Here is a 14965-nt window from a genome sequence, read left to right on the forward strand (position 1 = left end):
CTCCTTTACAGCTGCACACCTGTTCCTGCTCTCTTTTTTGTTAACTCTCTCTCCCCTTTCTCTCTGCTTGGGTAATCATGTACCTCCTCTACAGCAAGACACCTGTTTCTGTCTCTCTTTCACACTCTAACCTTTCATTATCTGACACAAGATCACCTCCTCCAATGCCCAAAGATTCCGTACCTTGGAAGTTACTTGGGGACACTATCAGTGCTAGGGGCCACTTAAAAAGCATCTAGTCCACACTGCAAAGTGGTTAGCGTTTCGAAGGGCATCCAGCTGTAAAAACTTAGCCAAAATTGCCCTCGCCTGTGCTGGTGCCACATAAAAAACACTCAGTTCACTTTGCTGGGTGGTTGGTGCTAGGGATAGTATCCAGCCATACAAACCCTGCTGAAACAGACACAGTAGCCTGGCAGAGAGTCTTCTACCTGGCTGACTCTTGTCAAACCAATGCCAGCATGGAAGGCAGATGTTAAACAACGATGATGAAGATGATTCTGTCAAATGTAATGCTTATTGTTTTGAATAAATCATGTATAATCTTGTAGCTTCAAAATTTCAATGCTGTGACTGTTTATTTTTAGAATCACATTGTAGAATAAGTACAAGAGGCTGGATCTGGCCATTCTAAACATAAAATAGGTAGAATATTTGGGGTGGATATATGGCTTGTTTAAATGTTAAAGGATTAATTTGTACCTGCATCATTATGTTTTACTTGTTTCAGTCATCAGACTCTGAATATGTTGGGGCACCGCTTTGAAGAATTTTTCTCAAACAAATCGACCCCAGTACTTATATTTCTTTCTAAAGCCTGATACATAGGGTAGGTGTGAGAGGCCGGATCTGGCCAGTTTGAATATAAAACATATTTGAGCTGGATCTGGCAGGTTTAAATACAACAGGGTTAATACTCAGACTATTCCTGTCTGTAATTCACATAAAAGTAAAAAGGTAAAGTTCCCGAGTCATATTGACTCATAAGGGCTGGATTCCTGGTTTCCATGGCGTATGTGTTACCCAAACAAATCTACCCCAGTACTTATATTTCTTTCTAAAGCCTGATACTTATTCTATTGATCACTTTTGCTAAACCACTAAGTCATAGGGATGTAAACACACCAACACTTGTTGTCAAGCAGTGGTGGAGGACAAAAGCAAACACACATACAAAGATATATATATATACGTACATATACACAATGAGCTTCTTTCAGTTTCTGTCTGCCAAATCCACTCACAAAGTTTCTGTCGGTTTGAGACTATAATAGAAGACACACTTATCCAAGATGCCATGTGGAGGGGCTGAACCTAGAACCATCAAGTTGGGAAGCAAACTTCTTATTGCACAGCCACGACTGCACTCAAATATATATATATATATATATATATATATATATATACATATACACACACACAAATCAAGTGGCCAATGACAATACTGCCTGATTGGCACTCGTGCCAGTGGAACGTTAAAAGCACATCCGAGCATGATTGTTGCCAGGGCCACAAATTGGCTCCCATGCCGGTGACACGTGAAAAGCACTATTTGAGCGTGATCGTTGCCAGCGTCACCTTACCGGCACATGTGCTGGTGGCACGTGAAAAACAACATTCAAATGGTCGTTGCCAGTGCCGCCGGACTGGCTCCCATGCAGGTAGCACGTAAAAAACACCTTTTGAGCGTGGTCATTGCCAGAACCACCTGACTGACTCTCGTGCCGGTGGCATGTAAAAGCACCCACTATACTCTTGGAGTGGTTGGCGTTAGGAAGGACATCCAGCTGTAGAAACTCTGCCAGATCAGATTAAGCCTGGTGCAGCCTCTAGCTCACCAGTCCTCAGTCAAACCGTCCAACCCATGCCAGCATGGAAAGCGGATGTTAAACGATGATGATGTTATATATGGACTTAAAGATTGATCGCAGTTTAGCATATAATTTAGTTACTGCCGTTTACTATTAATACTGATACAATCTACATAGGTTTATATGTCTGTTGTAGTTTTATTCAAGTTAGTGTTTAATCCTGCCTATGTATTGATTGATTGTAATAATTTGGTTACTAAGCATCTTCTTTTATATTACACTACGGAAGACGGTAAGGATTATAATTTTGTATGACTTAATAGAGTTGTCGCTGTTTAGTTACGTATTCAAGAGTGCTTGTAATTTACTTATGGAATTTATTCATTGATATGGTTGTACACTGGGTAAATGTGTTTGAAAGTTGTGGTTTCTTTGGTTCGTTTGTTCCCAAACAACACTTATAGTAGTGCTGCTGTTCACACAATGGTGAACTGTTGGTGAATTTCAGGAAGCATGGAAATTTTGAAGGATGTAGTGTCTTGACAGCTAACAACTGTTGCAGGTAGTTCATTTCATGTTTCAGCAATTTTGAGCATGAAAAAAATGTATCTGAAAGCAACTTGCAAGACATACCCCCTCAAATAAGGGTGCAGGTAGTATTCATCAAGGTGGCTTTGTGTCAGATGCCAAAACATTAGAGCAATGTTTCCCAACCCATTTTTACCTATGAACCCCTTGGATTCTTATTTCACTCAGGTGGACCCTCTGAGCTATTCGATGTTTAAAAAATCCTATATTCTTATAATTAACCCCTTGGGATTCAGATCATTCTGTCAAATGAAATCCTTATTTAATCACACTTTCAGATGAAAAATGGTTAGAGTGTGAAAGAGACAGAAACAGGTACCTTACTGTACAGGAGGTACATAATTACCTAGCCAGAAATGTGTGTGTGTGTGTGTGTGTGTTATATTACTTTCGATTGCATTGTTATCCTTTCTCCATTTCTAACAAAACTGTCCGATGAACGGGAACGTGAAACTCAGAGTAACGGCTTTTTTTGTTATATTTCTGCTGCTTTTAAATAAAGCATATTACTCTACCTCTGGTATTTGAGTACTCTTTTTTCCACCTTGTTGCACATTTCATGTGCTTACTCCGGTATATATATATATATATATATATATATATGTTTATGAATTTGTTTTGCAAGAATTCTGATGTGAAATCATGTGTTGAAACAGACATTGTTATATTTGGGGATGGTTATTTTTTTTGTTATAGTACATGTGGTTAATTGGCAAGAAAAAAAAAAAAATAATAAAAATGACCATCCCTAAAAATTACAAGATATATATAGGGTCATCCCATAAATAATGTAGTTTTTTTTATACTTCTTTTATTTTTCAAAATTAAGATAAAGAAAGTTCTTTCTTAATCTAAAATATACTCTCCTTCATTTTCTACAATTCTCTTCCATCTATCTGGTAGATGGAAGGCCCCTCTTCCAAAATTCGCTTGCCGTGTCAAAAATTACTCCCCCAGTACTGTTCTGACCTCATCTACAGAATTCATATTTTTTCCATCCAAATGATTTTGAAGACTGTGACATAAATGATAATCAGATGGGGCAATGTCCAGCAAATATGGTGGGTGGAGTATTGTTTCCCATTCAAACAGCTCCAGTCTTTCGAATGTCATCCTCGCTGTATGTGGCCAAGCATTATCCTGATGGAAGAACACCTTCTGTCTTGAAACCAAAGATGGTCGTTTTTATTCTAGTGCACTCAAACTGCTTGCAGTAGATCTCCTTTGTTATCATTTGGTTTGGGTTTAAAAGTTCAAGGTCGACAAAACCTTTCATATCCCACCAAACAGGTAACAATACCTTACATGGGTGAAGACGTTCTTTAGCCTGGGGTGCCGATGTTTCTCCTTTCCCTATCCACTGTCCCTGACACTATACATTTTCAAAGAGAACCCATTTCTCGTCACCAGTCACTATTCAGTCCAAAAAAGGTTCATTCGTGAGATGTTACACCAAAGAGAACACATTCACACTTGGAAAGTTTGTGATGAACCCATTGACCCAATTTGCTGACTTTTCTGATGGCATGCAGGTGTCGATGAATGGCTGAATGACCAAATCCAAGCTTCTCTGCTAGTTCCTTAACAGTTATGATGGGATTTTGTTCCACCAGGGTTTGCAGGACATCCTTGCCAAGCTCTACAGATCTTCCAGGATGAGGCTCGTCTTCTAGGCTGTAGTTTCCAGCTCAGAATTTCTGGAACCACCGTTGACACTGGCTTATGCATATTGTCCTACCCCCATATACTGCACTAACATTCCTTGCACTTTCCATTGCATTGTTGATTTTATTGAACTCATAAAGCAAAATATGCTCCTTTGTCACTTCCATTATAGCTTTGACAAAATAACTGCTAAAATCAAACTGCACTCTTCAAAACTTGCACTAAGAATAAGGACAAGGTAAAATTACTACTAGCTTTTATAGCAAGTTGATGCAGGTAATTTATCCCGTCCCCCCTCCAATTTTTAGTTCATGTAATTGAAAAAACCACATTATTTATGGGATGACACAATATATCTTTCATCTTTTACTTCTTTCAGTGATTAGACTGTGGCCATGCTGGGGCACTGCCTTGAAGACTTTTTAGTTGGATGAATTGACCCCAGCACTTTTTAAAAAAAAAACCCTGGTATTCATACTATTGGCCTTTTTTACCGAACCAAACCTCTAATTTACATGGATGTGAACACACCAACACTGGTTGTCAAACAGTAGTAGATGACAAACTCAAACACATACATAAATGCAGACACGTATCTATGACGGGCTTCTTTCAGTTTCCATCTACCAAATCCACTCACAAGGCTTTGGTTGGCTCAAAGCTATAGTAGAAGACACTTGCCCAAGGTGCCACACAGTGAGACTGAACCTGGAACCATGTGATTGAGAAGCAAGCTTCTTATTGTGTCTGTACTTGCATGTATGTGTGTGTGTGTGTATCTTTGTGTTTGTCCCCAACTCCCAACAACTGCTTGACAACTGGTGTTGGTTTTGTTACATCTCTGTAACTTAGCAGTTCAGCCAAAAAGATTGAGAAAATATGTACAAATCCAGAAACAAATGTGGATTTGTTCAATTAAATCCATCAAGGTGGTGCCCCCAGTATGGCCACAGTTCAATGACTGAAAGTGAAAAAAAAAAAAAAAAAAAAAGGCAAGGCTGTGTGGTAAGAAGCTTGCATCCTAACTGCATGGTTCCAGGTTCAGTCCCATAGCGTAGCACCTTGGGCAAGTATCTTCTACTATAGCCTCAGGCTGACCAAAGCCTTGAGTGGATTTGGTTGATATATATATATGACAAGCTTCTTTCAGTTTCCATCAACCAAATATATATGCACACACACCCATTGTGTCTGTCCCCGACCACTGTCGCTTGACAACCAATGTTAGTGTGTTTACGTCCCTGTAACTTAGCAGTTCAGCAAAAGACCACTAGAATAAGTACTCAGCTTACAAAGAATAAGTCCTGGGGTCAATTTCTTCGACTAATAACCTTTTAAGGCAGTGCTCCAGCATGGCCACAGTCAAATGACTGAAACAAGTAAAAGAATATAAGAGATGTGATGAGGCAGGGGATGGTCACTGTTGGAATGTCTTTGATCATAAACTTGCTTAATCACCTCTGACCTGGGGCTAAATAATAGCTATAACAGCAACAATCTGCCTACAACCCCACCACTACTGTCTATTTACACCATCAGTAGGGGCTTCTTAGTGGTTGCTCAGCCTGGCAGAAATAGCAGCCAAAATACCCTCTTACAAAAGAACGTTATTGGATAATCTTGTTCTGGAATCCTTAATACAGGGAAAAGGTGAGGGGGTCATGTTTGGAACATAAGTCTTGAGCATAGGACTGTCGTATGGTTAAACAGCATCAAACCTTTATATTGTCACTCAACCTGCTAGAAATAGCAGCTAAATCTACCTCAAATTTCCCCTCTCCCAACCCATTTACAGTGCTTTAGGGTTTGACCTGGTAGAAATAGCAGCTAAATCTACCTCCAATCATACCACCACCACCACAACCAGCTCAGTGCTCCTGGGGTTGACCTGGTAGAAATAGCCTATTCTCCTTTAAATTAAACCCTGCAGTCTGAACAGGACACACTGGATAGTGTGGTCCAAAGATCCTTGTACACAGGAAAAAGACAGGATGATCATGGTTATAACTGAGGTGTCTTCTTTGATCTTAGGGTTGCTGGTCAAGTCTGACCCAGGGTTAAACAACATCTACACTAATATTACTATAACCACTACAACAGCCATCAAGTTGCTATTAGCCTCTTCATGGTCACTCGACCTGCTAGAAATAGCAGCTAAACCTCTGAATTACACCTTGCCTTTTTTCAAACAGGGCGGAGGCATGTGGCTTAGTGGTTAGGGTGTCAGCACCATGATCGTAAGATTGTGGTTTCGATTCCTGGACTGGGCGACGCGTTGTGTTCTTGAGCAAAACACTTCATTTCACGTAGCTCCAGTTCACTCAGCTGGCAAAAATGAGTAACGCTGCGATGGACTGGTGTCCTGTCCAGCTGGGGATCACATACGCCATTGAAACTGGGAAACCGGGCCCATGTGCCTGGCTAGGCTTTAAAAGGGCGCATTTATTTTATTATTTTTTCAAACAGGACACATAAGATAATGAAGTCCCAAGGTCCTTGTACATAGGAGAAAGGCAGGATAGTCATGGTTGGAATGCCTTACCTTTTACTTTTTACTTGTTTCAGTCATTAGACTGTGGCCATGCTGGAGCACTGCCCTAAAGCATTTTTAGTTGGATGAACTGACCCCAGTATTTATTTATTTTTTTTAAGCCTGCTACTTATTCCATTGCGCCCTTTTGCCAAACTGCTAAGTTATGGGGACATAAACATACCGACACCAGTTGTCAAGTGGTGGTGGGGTACACACACATACACACAACAGGCTTCTCTCAGTTTCCATCTACTAAATCCACTCAAAAGGCTTTAGTCAGCCTGAGACTTGCCCAAGGTACCATGCAGTGGGACTGAACCTGGAACCATGGAGTTGGGAAGCAAATTTCTTACCATACAGCCATGCTTGCACCTTATATATACTTAAGCTAGAAATAGCAACCAAATTTAACTCAAATCACACCCTCTACTCTCTTAAATAAAGACATCACAGATTACATAGTCTTGTGTCCTGTGTACATAAAAGGAAAAAAAAAACAGGGTGGTCACAGCTGGAAAGTCTTTGATCTTAGGTTTGTTTGAAAATGGCTGAGCTTGGCGGGAGGAGAAGGGGGCCCAAACAACAACATCAGCATCATCAATATCAATATTAGTATAACCTGCACAACAGCTTCACCACCACCACCACCCCATGGAGACATCTCCCCCCTCTCTCTCTTTCACATACAACCAGCAAGTCAGCCAGTTCCCTGTGAAAGAATCCCAACGCAAACAAGCCAGCCCCTTTTCCACAAACAGATCCCTATACTGTTGTTTAGAAGAAAGGATGACTAAGCTGGTCAGGTCAGTGTTTAAAGTATGACTCACCACTCACCGCTGCCGCCACCACCACCACTCACTGCCACCAGACAACAAGGGTGCACCTATGCAGTGGCTCACATGCTAGAAATAGCAATGAAATCTTTCTCAAGATATCAAATTAAAACAACAAAAAAAAAAAAAGTAGAGTATACTGAATAGGTGCATCTATGCATAGGCTTGGCATGCTAGAAATAGCAATGAAATCTCTCTCGGGATTTTTTTGATTTAAAAAAATTTAAAAAAAAAAAAATAGGTCCCAGATATATAAAAAGACTAGGTGGCCATATCATAGCTGGAATGTCTTTGATCATCCGGTCAGTTCGGTTAGTTGGGGATAAGAATGACCCAGGGCTGAAATAACCACCACCACCACGATGTTACATCAATGATTTAATTCAATTCCAGTCAGTCATGTTGACAATACACCCCTGGGGTGAGTATGTGTGTGTGTGTGTATGTGCAGGTGTGGCCGTATTGTAAGAAACTTGCTTCCCAACCACATTGTTCTGGGTTCAGTCCCACTGCATGGCAAGTGTCTTCTACTATAACTCGAAGCCAACCAAAACCTTGTGAGTGGATTTGGTAGATGGTAACTGTATGGAAGCCCACTATATATATACATATATATATATATATATATATATATATATATAAACAATATATGAGTATATGCATATATATGTATATGTATGTACATACCTTCATCTACATGTATATATAGGTGCATATCTGGGTACATGACGTTGCAAAAAAACATGGACAAAATGATAAACAAGGTACAAAAAACACACAGGCCACATAGGCGTTTCGAAGAGTTAGGGCAGGACGCATGTGTGTGTGTGTGCGCGTGTGTGTGCCTCTGGCTTTCTGTTTTGTCTCCCACGACAAAAGAAAATAGAATAAACAATCAGACTTCAAAAAGGATAAGAATTTGGGTCGATTCATTTGACTAAAACCCTTCATCGTAGTGCCCCAGCATGGCCGTAGTTTAATGACTGAAACCAGTAAAAGACAAGATACAAGCATGTGAGAGAGAGAGAGAAAAAAAAAGAGACAGAGAGAGAAAGTGAGATTGAAGCAGAGAGAGAAAGAGAGAGCGAGAGAGAGAGAGAAATAGAGGGGCAGAGAAAATGACCAAGGAGGGATGTCTGTGTATTTGGGTAAGAGGGTAGAATCAGGGTCTCCTGAGAAATGGGTAGACAGGGGTAGTCACCACCAACACCGCTTGGAGGATGAGGATGAGGATGAGAGTGAGTGGATGCCATTGTATGGTGGTGGGGGTGTGCATATACATGCGGATATATCAGTGCACACACACACACACACACGCACTTGTGCGTGTGTGTGCGTGTGTCAGACACTGGCTGAGCTGGAATGAGGAAGAGGACAAGTGATCTTGCTAACAGTGACCCCACACATATTACAACGAGGTCAAAGTGTCACAGTGTGACAGAAACGGAAAGAAAAGGGGCACTGAGATAGAGATAGAGAGAAAGAGAGAGAGAGAAAGAGAGAGAGAAATGAGAGAAAGAAAGAGAGCAATGAGGAGTGATGGATGTGATGGGAGAGTGAAAGGGTGTGAAGAGAGGGAGAGCAAAGATAGAGAGAGAGTGGAAGTTTTTGTGTGTGTGTGTGTGTGTGTGTGTGTGTGTGTGTGTGTGTGTGTGTGTATATATATACATACACACACACACACACATACATACATACACACACACACACACACACACGCATTCATAGTAAAGAAATGAAGGAGAGGGGAACCAAAGGATGATGAAAAACGTATAGACAGAGAGGGAGAGAGAAAGCGAGTGCTGACTTCAGAGATGCATCAAAGGGAGGGAGACCAGAGAGTGATAACATAGAGGGACAGTGAGAGGTGATGAAGCATCCATAATGGGAGAGAGACAGAGAGAGAGAAGCAAAGAGGAGTAGAGAGAAAGAGAGAGAGAAGCAAAGAGGAGTAGAGAGAAAGAGAGAGAGAAGCAAAGAGGAGTAGAGAGAAAGAGAGAGAGAAGCAAAGAGGAGTAGAGAGCAAGAGATAAGAGAAAGAGAAGGTTGGAATAGAGAGAGAGATGGTGATGTAAAAAGACTAAAACTGCATCCTTATTAGAAGTTAAGCAGGTAGTAGTGGTAGTAGTGGAGTGTATATATATGTGCATACATAGACATCTTGTATCGTTAATTTGTTTCAGTCGTTAGACAACGGCCATGCTGGGGCACCATCTTGATGAATATTTAGTCGAGAGGCGTAGGAGTGGCTGTGTGGTAAGTAGCTTGCTTACCAACCACATGGATCCGGGTTCAGTCCCACTGCGTGGCACCTTGGGCAAGTGTCTTCCACTATAGCCTCGGGCCGACCAAAGCCTTGTGAGTGGATTTGGTAGACGGAAACTGGAAGAAGCCCGTCGTATATATGTATTTATATGTGTGTATATGTTTGTCCTCCCCAACATCGCTTGACAACCGATGCTGGTGTGTTTACGTCCCCGTAACTTAGCGGTTCAGCAAAAGAGGCCGATAGAATAAGTACTAGGCTTCCAAAGAATAAGTCCTGGGGTCGATTTGCTCGACTAAAGGCGGTGCTCCAGCATGGCCGCAGTCAAATGACTGAAACAAGTAAAAGAGTAAAAAGAGTAAAGAGAATAAATTGGCCCCAGGACTTGTTCTTTAAAGCTTGGTACTTATTCTATCAGTCTCTTTTGTTGAACCACTAAGCTACTTCGGGGATGTAAACACACCAACACCAGTTGTCAAGCAGTGGTGGGGGACAAACACAGATACAAAGACATACACATATATGTATATATATATATCTATATATACAACAGGCTTCTTTCAGTTTCCATCTACCAAATCCACTCACAAGGCTATGGTCAGCCCAAGGCAATAGTAGAAAACACTTGTCCAAGGTGCCATGCAGTGGGACAGAACCCAGAACCATGCAGTTTGGAAACAAGCTTCTTATCACTCAGCCATGCCAACACCTATACATGTATGTTGTGTGCATGTGGGATAACCACATGAATATCATCATCTAACATGTCTTCCATACTGGTATAGGGTGAATGGTTTGAAAGGATCTGGCAAGACACAGAGCCACGCCAAGCCTCAGTGTCTGCTTTGGCATAATTTTTATGGTTGGATGCCCTTCCTAACATTAATCACTTTACAGTGCATTTTTCATATCACTGGCTCTAGTGAGGTTGCCAAGTAACTGATGAGAAAACAATAGGAAGAAAGACAAAAAGGGGAAAAGGGAAAAGCCTTCATGATTAATGTGGGGTGGGTTAATATCTGAGTGGAGAATGAAGGGCAATGGTTCTAAGCCAGGTGTTGAGTGCTTAAAATACAATGGAAAGTCCAGGTATGTTGCAGGAGAGGAGATACAAAGCTACCTTGTATTATAAAGGTGGGTGGGACTAGCTGTAAAGATGATAGAGATGGCAGTGGTGGGATGCCAGAGCTTCTTGAGATACATGAAAGTGAGTATGAGAGAGGAGACAGACAGGAGATTGTAGGGAAGGGGGGGATTTTTATAAGAGTGTGAGGGAGGAATAATAGAAGGTTAAAGATGGGAGTGGAGGTGAATGTATTGAGTGATGAACAAGGGTGGAGGTGCAGCTAATGGGAAATACCAGAATGGTCTGTTTCTTGAAGTCCAGTGTTGAGAGCAGCTCTCACCAAATTGCCATTCACCATACACATCACACACCTGTACCAATACCATCTCCTCTTCATGCACACTACAGTTGATGTGTAGTGGGCGGGTGTGAGTATATATATATATATATATATATATATATATAATACAAAGAATATATATGCATGTATACACACATATATGTACATACTTACATCTACATGTGTATATAGATGCATATCAGGGTACAAGACGTTAGAACAATGAACTACAGACCACAGAACGAACACATAGGAAAACAGATAGCCACTTGGAATTAATCCTTCGTCAGCTGCCTTATCTGTTTTCCTATGTGTTTATTCCGTGGTCTGTAGTTCATTGTTCTAATGTCTTGCACCCTGATATGCATCTATATACACATGTAGATGTAAGCATGTACATATATGTTTGTATACATGCATATATATTCTTTGTATTATTACATCATCAAACGCACGCGTCCTTTTTGCAAGTAAGTTTGTACTTTATATATATATATATATATATATATATGTATTTATTTTCTCTAAGTTAATAATTATCTCAGACAAAATAAATTGGTTAATAGATACCAGGGTAGCAAAGATCACAAAATGACTGTGGTGTAACTCCTGTTTATGAGGTAGAAACTCATTGTTATTTTGGGTACTTGAGTAAATATATAAATTTAGTAAATGGAGTAAAACGCATATATAAAATATATATATATATATATATATATATATATATATATATATATATATATATATATATATATATATATATATATATATGATAAATAAATTCAAAAAGGGATAAAACTCTTTTACAAGAATTTTATCAAGAAGCCAGTGTGTAAGAAAATTCATAAGGGAAATTTCTATTCCCAAGAATATAATTATTCGTTTATATTTATATAAAGGGCATTATTACAGAAAATAATAATGCCACACAGTGGACTTCTCAAAATAACCACATTTAGTACCTAATGCGAGGAAAAAACAACCAACAGAAGACGACCAACTTTCTTTTAAATAAACTTAACTGTGTATCGGCCGATTTCGCGATTACTAGAATGAATCTAGATTTCGTTCATCATATATATTTTTGGGACAATACTGTGCTGATGAACGAAATCTAGATTCATTCTAGTAATAGCGAAATTGGCCGATACACAGTTAAGTTTATTTAAAAGAAAGTTGGTCGTCTTCTGTTGGTTGTTTTTTCCTCGCATTAGGTACTAAATGTGGTTATTTTGAGAAGTCCACTGTGTGGCGTTACAATTTTCTGTAATAATGCCCTTTATATAAATATATATATATATATATATATATATATATATATATATATATATATATATATATACACATATTGATAGGAAGGACAACAAAAGAAAGAAAGAGACCTCGATATTATGTAAATAGAGGAATTTATCTGTAAGGAGGGTTCCAAAGCTAGATTTCTAATAAAGGTTCTTCATATTAAATTGGTAGCTTACTATTGTAAGTATTTTTCGAATATGAAAATGTTACAAGTACAAGGTGTGTTATGAGCATTTATAGAACGCGTGTCCTATAGAAACTCAACTAACAATTAAAGATGGAGAAGAGAAGGTGTTAAAAGTTTTATAAAATTTTAATCCATGCATACAATCGTTTCGAATGGTAATATTAACATGTAAGAAACATGGAAAAAATTAAAAGTTAATTTTATTATAATTAAATTAATTACATATTACTGTTTTCTTCAGTGCAAAAGAAGAATGCATCAAAAAGAATACATCAGAAGAATATTATATTGTTACAGAAGACTAGATGGAGTGAGTGTCACATAACATATTTGGATATTCATAATATAATTTTGAAAGATGAAAGATAAAAACCTTCTTAGGTAGGGTTGAGTCTAGCTGTGTATGAACTATAATTGATGTGGCAAACGAATATTTGGAAATATAAGTGAAAAATGTTTAAGAAGCATTGTCTCTATATGAAGGTAAGTAATTAAGTGATATACATTCCATATAAAGCATTTATCATAAGAAGTATGTGCATACATATATAGATAGATAGATAGATAGATATCATATTTTACTATAGTGCTTGAAGTAGTGTACAAATATTGTATGTTAAGAAGAAGGTGGCAGTCAGAATTTTGGATAATTCTTTATTAGTGCTTTCACTCGTCCAATCAAATCCTTCAAGATATATATATACATATATATCTCATCATTTAACATCTGCTTTCCATGCTGGCATGGGTTAGACAGTTTGACTGCAACTGGTAAGCCAGAGGGCTGTACCAGGCTCCAGTCTGATTTGGCATGGTTTCTACAGATGGATGCCCTGACTAATGCCAACAACTCCAAGACTACGGTTTCACAGGTGCCATGTACATGACACAGACAATAGCCACAACTATGACATATATGTGTGTGTGTGTGTGTGTGTGTGTGTGTGTGTGTGTGTGTGTGTGTGTGTGTGTGTGTGTGTGTGTGTGTGTGTGTGTGTCGTCGTTTAACATCTGCTTTCCATGCTAGCATGGGTTGGACGATTTGACTGAGGACTGGTGAAACCAGATGGCTACACCAGGCTCCAATCTGATATATATATATAGATATATACACACACACACACACACACACACACACACACACACACACACACACACACACACACACACACACACACCAGCGATACTCCCATCATTAGACAACATATGAAGGTTCTGCAATTTCTTGCCAAGCAATCACACAGATGATTTGTTTATAGTGATCAAATGCTTGAGTTCACATAAACTCACTCACCTCTATCAAATTGACATTACCTGTACAGGTGCACTGTGTGTCACATGTCAGATCACAAAATGATCATGGAGCAACATGAAATAAAATGTTTTGCTCAAGAGCACAACGCAACACCCAGTATGGGAATCGAAACAATGATCTCACAATCGTGAGTGCAACACCTTAACCACTAAGCCATGTGTGTGTGTGTGTGTGTACATGTATGATGATCATCATCATCAGTTAGTGTCCCTGTTCAGTGCTGGCATGAGTTGGACAGGTACTGCATCATGCACCAACGTCTTTGCTATACATGCACACTGAAACACTTACACATGCAATGGAGCATGATAGCATTACTCCTCTTCAGTCTCTGCATTCGAGACCCATGTAGCATTACTCCTCTTCAGTCTCTGCATTCGAGACCCATGTCTCACTACCATGTAACACTGTTGTTGGTACACAAGGATCATACTACCTGTCTTTTAAAGAGACCTTTCGTTACCAACAGAGGTAATCATCATCATCATCATCATCATCGTTTAACATCCGCTTTCCATGCTAGCATGGGTTGGACGATTTGACTGAGGACTGATGAAACCAGATGACTACACCAGGCTCCAATCTGATCTGTAATAACTCACTGAAATTTCTGCATCCTGTTCTTATTCTTTTTTCATCTTTTTGTTTCAGTTATTAGACTGTGGTCATACTGGGGCACTACCTTGAGGTTTTAACCAAATTAATCGACCCCAGTACTTCTTTTTTAAGCCTGGTATTTATTCTATCAGTCTCCTTTGCCAAACCACTAAGTTATGAGAATGTAAACACACCAACACTGGTTGTCAAGCACTGGGGCAGGGACAAGCACAGACAGAAAAACACACACGTAGATACATACACAAACACACACACATATATATATACACACACATGACGGGCTTCTTTCAGTTTCTGTCAACCAAATCCACTCACAAGGCTTTGGTTGGTTCAAGGTTGTAGTAGAAGACACTTGCCCAAGGTGCCACGCAGTGATACTGAAGATGGTACCATGCAGTTGGGAAACCAGCTTCTTACAACACAGCCATGCATGTGCCTATTCTC

This window comes from Octopus bimaculoides, chromosome 23 (assembly GCF_046866305.1).
Source record: "Octopus bimaculoides isolate indiv1 chromosome 23, ASM4686630v1, whole genome shotgun sequence".
NCBI classification, from domain to species: domain Eukaryota; kingdom Metazoa; phylum Mollusca; class Cephalopoda; order Octopoda; family Octopodidae; genus Octopus; species Octopus bimaculoides.